Source organism: Trachemys scripta, chromosome 24 (assembly GCF_013100865.1).
Source record: "Trachemys scripta elegans isolate TJP31775 chromosome 24, CAS_Tse_1.0, whole genome shotgun sequence".
Taxonomy (NCBI): domain Eukaryota; kingdom Metazoa; phylum Chordata; order Testudines; family Emydidae; genus Trachemys; species Trachemys scripta.
This window is the reverse complement of record NC_048321.1, coordinates 5117872-5124533: the sequence shown is the minus strand read 5'-3', so window position 1 is coordinate 5124533 and position 6662 is coordinate 5117872. Positions and strand designations below refer to the sequence as shown.

At 53.0% G+C, this 6662-nt stretch overlaps 1 long non-coding RNA gene across 2 annotated transcripts; it reads left to right on the top strand.

Annotated features, from left to right (window-relative positions):
- Nucleotides 1-1075: 1075 nt before the first annotated feature.
- Nucleotides 1076-4946, top strand: LOC117869812. 2 transcript variants are annotated; one of them, XR_004643856.1, is made up of 3 exons: nucleotides 1076-1480; nucleotides 3783-3874; nucleotides 4798-4946. It is a non-coding gene; the product is annotated as an uncharacterized LOC117869812 (long non-coding RNA). The 2 variants fall into 2 exon arrangements; XR_004643855.1 differs by lacking the exon at nucleotides 4798-4946 and adding an exon at nucleotides 4019-4221.
- The last annotated feature ends 1716 nt before the right edge of the window (nucleotides 4947-6662 follow it).

The window sequence follows — 6662 nt, the reverse complement described above, 5'->3', positions numbered from 1 at the left end:
GGGCCCCTCGACTTCCCCGGCGATCATCCGTTCCCTCTCGCCCTGCCTCGGGCTACAGCTTAGAGGAGACACTGTCCAAGTTCTGTGGTCCAGAAGACACTCTTACACCTCGCCTGCTCAGCGCCACTAGCAAGAGCCAGTGTGGACGTTCCGTGCAGTAGCAGGACAGGAGAGTTCTGATCCCAGGCTGTCCGCTGGGTGAGCAGAGCGGTTTCACTGTGAAATCGGCTAATCAATTCCAGAGTCCTGCTGCGGAACCAGATGCAAGGAAAGCGGATTCAGCTCGGATTCCTTCCTCCCACAAGCCAACCTTAGAACGAAAGTGACACAAGGCCGGTGGGCGGGCGAGGAGCCTTGATCTCTGCTTGAGCCGTCAGCTGTGGAATTGTTCTTGGGTTCTCCACTGGGCCGTGATCCCGAACACCCGGGAGTCACATGTTCAGGGGTTGCCTTCGCAGCCACTGAAGGCTCCTTGTGTCATTTTGCTGTTTACGGGGACGTTGATCTCCAAGCCCCATCCCCTCAAAAAAAACCACCCTCTCTCCTGACACCCTTAGGGGTCCGCTTGGATCTACATCGGGTAAAGTTCATCCCGAGTATGTTCTAGCTACGCTGCCTCCATGTGGTCTGCCCCAGCTGATAGCTGTCTCTCGTAGACTGGAAGTGCCTTGCAGCCTGGACTTCCATGGTGTGTGTGCAACACGCAGCACAATGGGGCCCTGATCTCACTCGGTGTCTGTGCAATACCCAGCAAAATGGGGGACCCCAATCTCGGCTAGGGTCTGTTCTGCACCTGGAACAATGGGGGCCTGATCTTGGTTGGGGTCTGTGCAGGGCCAGAACAATTGGGGCCCAGCGTCAGGCAGGAACCTCTACTGCAAGACAGCCAGTTAATGACTATGATAAATTCCACGTCTGCTTAACCAGGCGCACAAAGGGGGAACTTCCACCCTAGCCGTAATGGGTCTGGCCCATGACCCTTTTCTGTGCAGGGGCAGGAGGTCCCTGGGTTCACAAGGCACTGGGTTGAGAGCCAGGAGCTCATTTCAAGTGATCCGGTCAGCTGCCATCAGATGGGAACAGCTCTCTGTTCCTATCAGCCTGAACTGCATTTGCTCCAGCAGCTCGGCTCTGCGGGCTCATCTGCTGGGCACTTTAGATAACCCACATGATGGATTTGGCACTTGGGATGTATATTCTGGAGATGCAGCATGGAGCGGTGCAGGAAGTGCACAGAGGGAAATAACAGCGATAGAAGCTAATGATAAAGGGCCTGATGCAGAAGTGACGAGGGGCTGTGGGCGGTGTGACTCAGGGTGTCCGCCACTATAACCCCGCGAACCTGGACTCACATGCCAACTCACACGCCAGGAGAGGCGGGGAGGTGAATGGGTTGTGTGAGTTGGAGAGAAAGAAAAGAAACTTACATTGCTCAGTGGAGATCACTGATCTGTGAGAAACGGAGGACAACATCCTGCAGGTGAGATCTATCTATCTATCTATCTCCATGCAAATGTTAGGAACCATTAGGAAAGGGATACATAAGAATGGCCGTACTGGATCAGACCAAAGATCCATCTAGCCCAATATCCTGTCTTCCGACAGTGGCCAATGCCAGGTGCCCCAGAGGGAATGAACAGAGCAGGTAATCATCAGGTGATCCATCCCCTGTCACCCATTCCCAGATTCTGGCAAACAAAGGCTAGATAATAAGACAGAAAATATCATATTACCTCTATATAAATCCATGGTACACCCACATCTTGAATACTGTGTGCTGATCTGGTTGTCCCATCTCAAAAAAGATAGATTTGAATTGGAAGAGGTACAGAAAAGGGCAACAAAAATGATTAGGGGTATAGGACAGCTTCTGTATGAGAAGAGGTTAGAAGGACAGGGACTTTTCAGCTTGGAAAAGAGACGACTAAGGAGAGATATGATAGAGGTTTATATAATCTTGACTGGTGTGGAGAAAGTGAATAAGAAAGTGTTATTTATTCCTCCTCATAACACAAGAACAGGGGTCACCAAATGAAATTAACAGGCAGCAGGTTTAAAACAAACAAAAGAAAGGACTTTTTCACACAACACACAGTCAACCTGTGGAACTCCTTGCCAAGAGATGTTGGGAAGGCCAACACTATAACAGGGGTCAAAAAAGAACTTGATACATTTCTGGATGATAGGTCCAGGATGGACAGGGATGCAACCCCATCCTCCCTAGCAGAAGCTGGGAGTGGACAACAGGGGATTGATCACTCCATGGTTGCCGGTTCTGTTCATTCCCTCTGAAGCACCTGGCATTGGCCACTGTCAGAAGACAGGATGCTGGGCTAGATGGACCATTGGTCTGACCCAGTCTGGCTGTTCTTATATTCTTAAATCTCTCTATCTATCTATCATCACTGCAGTATCTCAGTACGTCCCTAGTAAGTTGATATCCATCAGGCACCACGGTTCGATTTCCCAATGCATTTTCTGTGACGCTTCCTTTAGTCTGGCATAATTTTTATTTAAAAAATACAAAACCTTTCTTGACTAATTTTTCAAGAGAAATCCTCAAACCAACTCATCCTCCCCTGCCCACCCCCACCCCCCCGTCAGCTGTCCCACAGAAGGGCATGCAGTAGTTGTAGCCTTGTTGTTTGCCCAGAAATGCAAACAGATAAGCGTGGGGCTTCATGCTCTCAGCTTCCCTTTGCTTTCTTTAAATGTTGACACTGAGTTTAGCTTGTTCCTAGTGGCATTTTCAGGCTGGGTCACAGGGGCAGCTCCAGGTCGGTTTCTGACTTTTAATGGAGGGGGAGAACCTTTTTTGCATTGGTTTACCTGCTGCTGGATTTGAATCGGGTGTTCGCCATGGATTAGCATCATTGAATATTTGCTATGGAGGCTTGGCAGAATTCGATTTTCATTTTTTGGCCATTTCTATGGCTAATATTGATGGTTATTTTAAGCATTTTGTAGAGGTTTATTGATTTAGATGTCACAGTTGTGGGAAACTGCAGTGATTTGAAGTTGCAGTGTCCTCGCCTCAGCACCTCCCTGTTCCTAAGATGAACACGTTATAGGGAGCATGGGCGGGGGCCGGATCCCCCCCCATCTAAACAGGGCCTGCTCCAACTCCGGTAGTGCCGGCAAACATTGTGATTTATACTAACGTATCCAATACGTTCTCAAGCAGCATTTTTCTTCCTTTGCCTCTTTATCGCTGAAAATATTTTTGCAGTAGTTTGTGAGTATCCGGTGAAATCAGCATTTACTAATAGCAATAAAAACTTTCCAAGCCTACTCATATGAACTCTAACCTGTTCAGAGGGGATTAAAATCACTGATAAGCTATTGAGACAGATGCCAGCTGGATGGAATTTCTCTGTGCAGCCTCCGGGAACTCCCTTATCTCACTTTGCTAGCTAGGAAGGAAGCAAGGAAAATTTGCCCCCCAATCAGCCTCTAATGGGTTGAGAGAGGAGGGAAGGTGGTAGGGGCCAGAGAGGAATGACTGCCCTATTGGAGAATGTGGGGGGTGGGGGAGGGAATGATGATGGGCAGTATGGGGAAAACCCACTGCTATTTCCAGATTTTTCTAAGGATCCAGATATGTCCTTCCCCGGACTGGGTCTTTGCAGCTGTCCCCAGGCTCTGATCTTGGAGGGAGAGGCTCGCCCCTCCACACCAGGACTGCTCCCTGGTGCAGTTTGCTTGGGGTTTGGCTGGCTCAGCCAGGTTCCCCTCCTGTTTGCATGTAGCGACCCCCTCTGCCTCTCTTCTCCCTCTCTCAGGTCAGGGGAAGCACAGCTGCGATAACAACAGGTGAAGATGGGCCGCGATCTGCTGCACCTGGGATTCCTCGTCACAGTTTTCCAGCAGCTAGGTAAACACTGGGAGTGTCACCGCACGGCTGTGCTGTCTGTGTGGGATCGGGATGGGGTCCCATGTGGGTCGGGGTCCAGCAGGCAGAGATCTGAGAGGGCTCTGCAGACAGTAGTTAACAACGCCTCTATTCTATTCAATTCAGGTCCGTATGCCGTGCCCATCACCGTGATACCTGATCAACTCACAACCTCCCTGGGAGGCAGCTTAATATTAGAGTTGGCTGACATTTTGAAACAGAATTTTGTTGCTGTTGTCCGAAAACAGCACTGTCACGTCCTTCTCTACCAGACCTGACCTGGTCACAGAGCTCACTTACCCACCCCAGCTGTGCTCATCAGCATAAGAGCTTTTGCCGCCCCAAGCGGCGCAAAAAAAAAAAAAAAAAAGCCGCGATCGCAATTGTGATCTGCGGCGGCAATTTGGCGGGAGGTCCTTCGCTCCGAGCGGGAGTGAGGGACCATCCGCCGAATTGCCACCGAATAGTTGGACCTGCCGCCCCTCTCCGGAGTGGCCGCCCCAAGCACCTGCTTGCCAGTCTGGTGTCTGGAGCCGGCCCTGCTTTTAATGCTCTGCCAAGATATGGCTGAGACTAGTTGAAAGAAGATGTTTTACACACAGTGCCACCTAAGGGCTGAACAGTATAATACAGTTTAACGTTCCATTACGTCTCCCCCTTTTAAGTTCTACATTCCCACCTAGGGTGACCAGATGTCCCGATTTTATAGGGGCAGTTCCGATTTTGGGGTCTTTTTCTTATATAGGCACCTATTACCCCCCACCCCCTGTCCTGATTTTTCACATTTGCTATCTGGTCACCCTATGCCCACCGTTTACCATAGTTACCCTGCCACGCTCTCTTTGAAGTTCAGTACGGATCAGGCTGTTCAGTTTCTATGAATCATGCTGGTTTCCTAATTACAGAACCTGAACATGGAACAACTTGGTCTGGCTGGCCGTTAGTTACGACTGGCTGTGGTCGGTCTGGAATCCTTGAGTCTTCTTCGTGTTCTGCATCTGCCACCTGTAGCAGTTGCTCTGTTGCTTGTTCTTGCTGAGGAACAAAGTGTGGGTGTTGATGGTTTTTGCTGAACTCTTCACTGTCGGGCTCGATCACATATGATCTAGATCAGGGGTCTCAAACTCAGATGACCTCGAGGGCCGCATGAGGACTAGTGCATTGGCCTGAGGGCCGCATCACTGACACCCCCCACTTGCTGCCGCTGGCCCCGCTCCCACTCCACCCCTTCCATGAGGCCCCGCCCCTGCCCCGCCTCGCCTCCTCTCACCCCTTCCCTGTCCCCATTCCAACCCCTTCCCTGAAGTCCTCACCCCAACTCTGCCCCCTCCCTGCCCCCAGGGGGTGCAGGAGGGGTGTGGTGGGGGCTCAGGGCAGGGAGTTGAGGTGCAGGAGGTGTGCAGGGTACGGCAGGGAATTGCGGTGTGGGATGCAGGAGGTGTGCAGGGTGCGGCAGGGGCTCAGGGCTGGGAGTGCAGGAGGTGTGCAGAGTGCTCAGGGCAGAGAGTTGGGGTGCAGGAGGGGTGAGGGGTGCAGAAGGGGTGTGGGGTACGGGCTCCGGCCCGGCGCCACTTACCTAGAGCAGATCCGGGTGGCAGCGCCGCGCACCGCGGCCAGGGCAGGCTCCCTGCCCTGTCCCCGGCCCCGCTTCGCTCCAGGAAGCAGCCAGAGTCCCTGGGGGGTGGGGAGGGAAGGGGAGGGGAAACGGCACCATGTGCTGCTCTTGCTGCTCCTCCAGGTACCTCCCCCAAAGCTCCCATTGGCCGTGATTCCCAGTTCCCGGCCAATGGGAGCTGCAAGATCCCGGAGCCCTCTACTCGCCTCCCACCCCCCTGCTTGGGGCTGCAGGGACATACAGTAGTTCGGCCGCTTCAGGGAGTGGCGCGGGGCTCGTGGCGGCGCGGGATAGGCGGGGGGAGCTTGGCGGGCCACACGAAAGAACCCCACGGGCCACGTGTTTGAAACCCCTGATCTAGAGTTTATGACAGCTGGCGGTGGGCATCCTTTTTCTCCATCCGATTTGGCACGAACGCGGTCACCAGGTTCTAGACCCAGCAGTTCTCTGAGCGAGGTCTATTGCATAAGTGTTCCTAAGCTCTTTTAGCCTTTTTTATCTGATTTTGAGACAAGGAACGTGGGCCCTGGTCGTTGCAGATCCCCTTGTGCTTTTCCTCCAGGCCAGGCTCTTCACGCCAGTGCCATGATTTCCAGATCGGCCTCCTTCCCCCACCCCCACCTGGACCCAGGTTTCTTCTCCGCTTCATTTTGCTCGGTGTTGCTGTGCACTGATGAGCAGCGGCCGCGTCCCACCCAGGGGTGGCTGCCTGTCTGGGGTGGTTGGAGCGACTCTCAGGCTGGGTGCATGGTTGGTAAAGCAGGGAGGGCTCCTTCGGGTGAAACGGGAGTGCTTCAGTAAGCTCTGTTCTGCTTGTGTCGTTACATTAAATCCTGTTGCCGTTAATTCAGTTGCTTCATCTGTGTCTTCTCCATGGAGTTATTTGATGAGGGGAGAGGGGCACCGCCCGGGGCTGACTGGCTTACTGGGATGTTGCAGTTCTGGTGCCGTGGTGGTGACAAGGCCATTGGACTGGTTCGTTCTGGTGGCATAGTGGCGGTGCCTTAGGACTGACGTGCTGGGACTGTGTAGTTCTGGTAGTAGGGTCGTGGCGAGGGCCATAGGATGGGCTTGTTGGGATGGTGTAGTTCTGGTGTATGGTCGTGGCGAGGGCCATAGGATGGGCTTGTTGGGATGGTGCAGTTCTGGTGTATG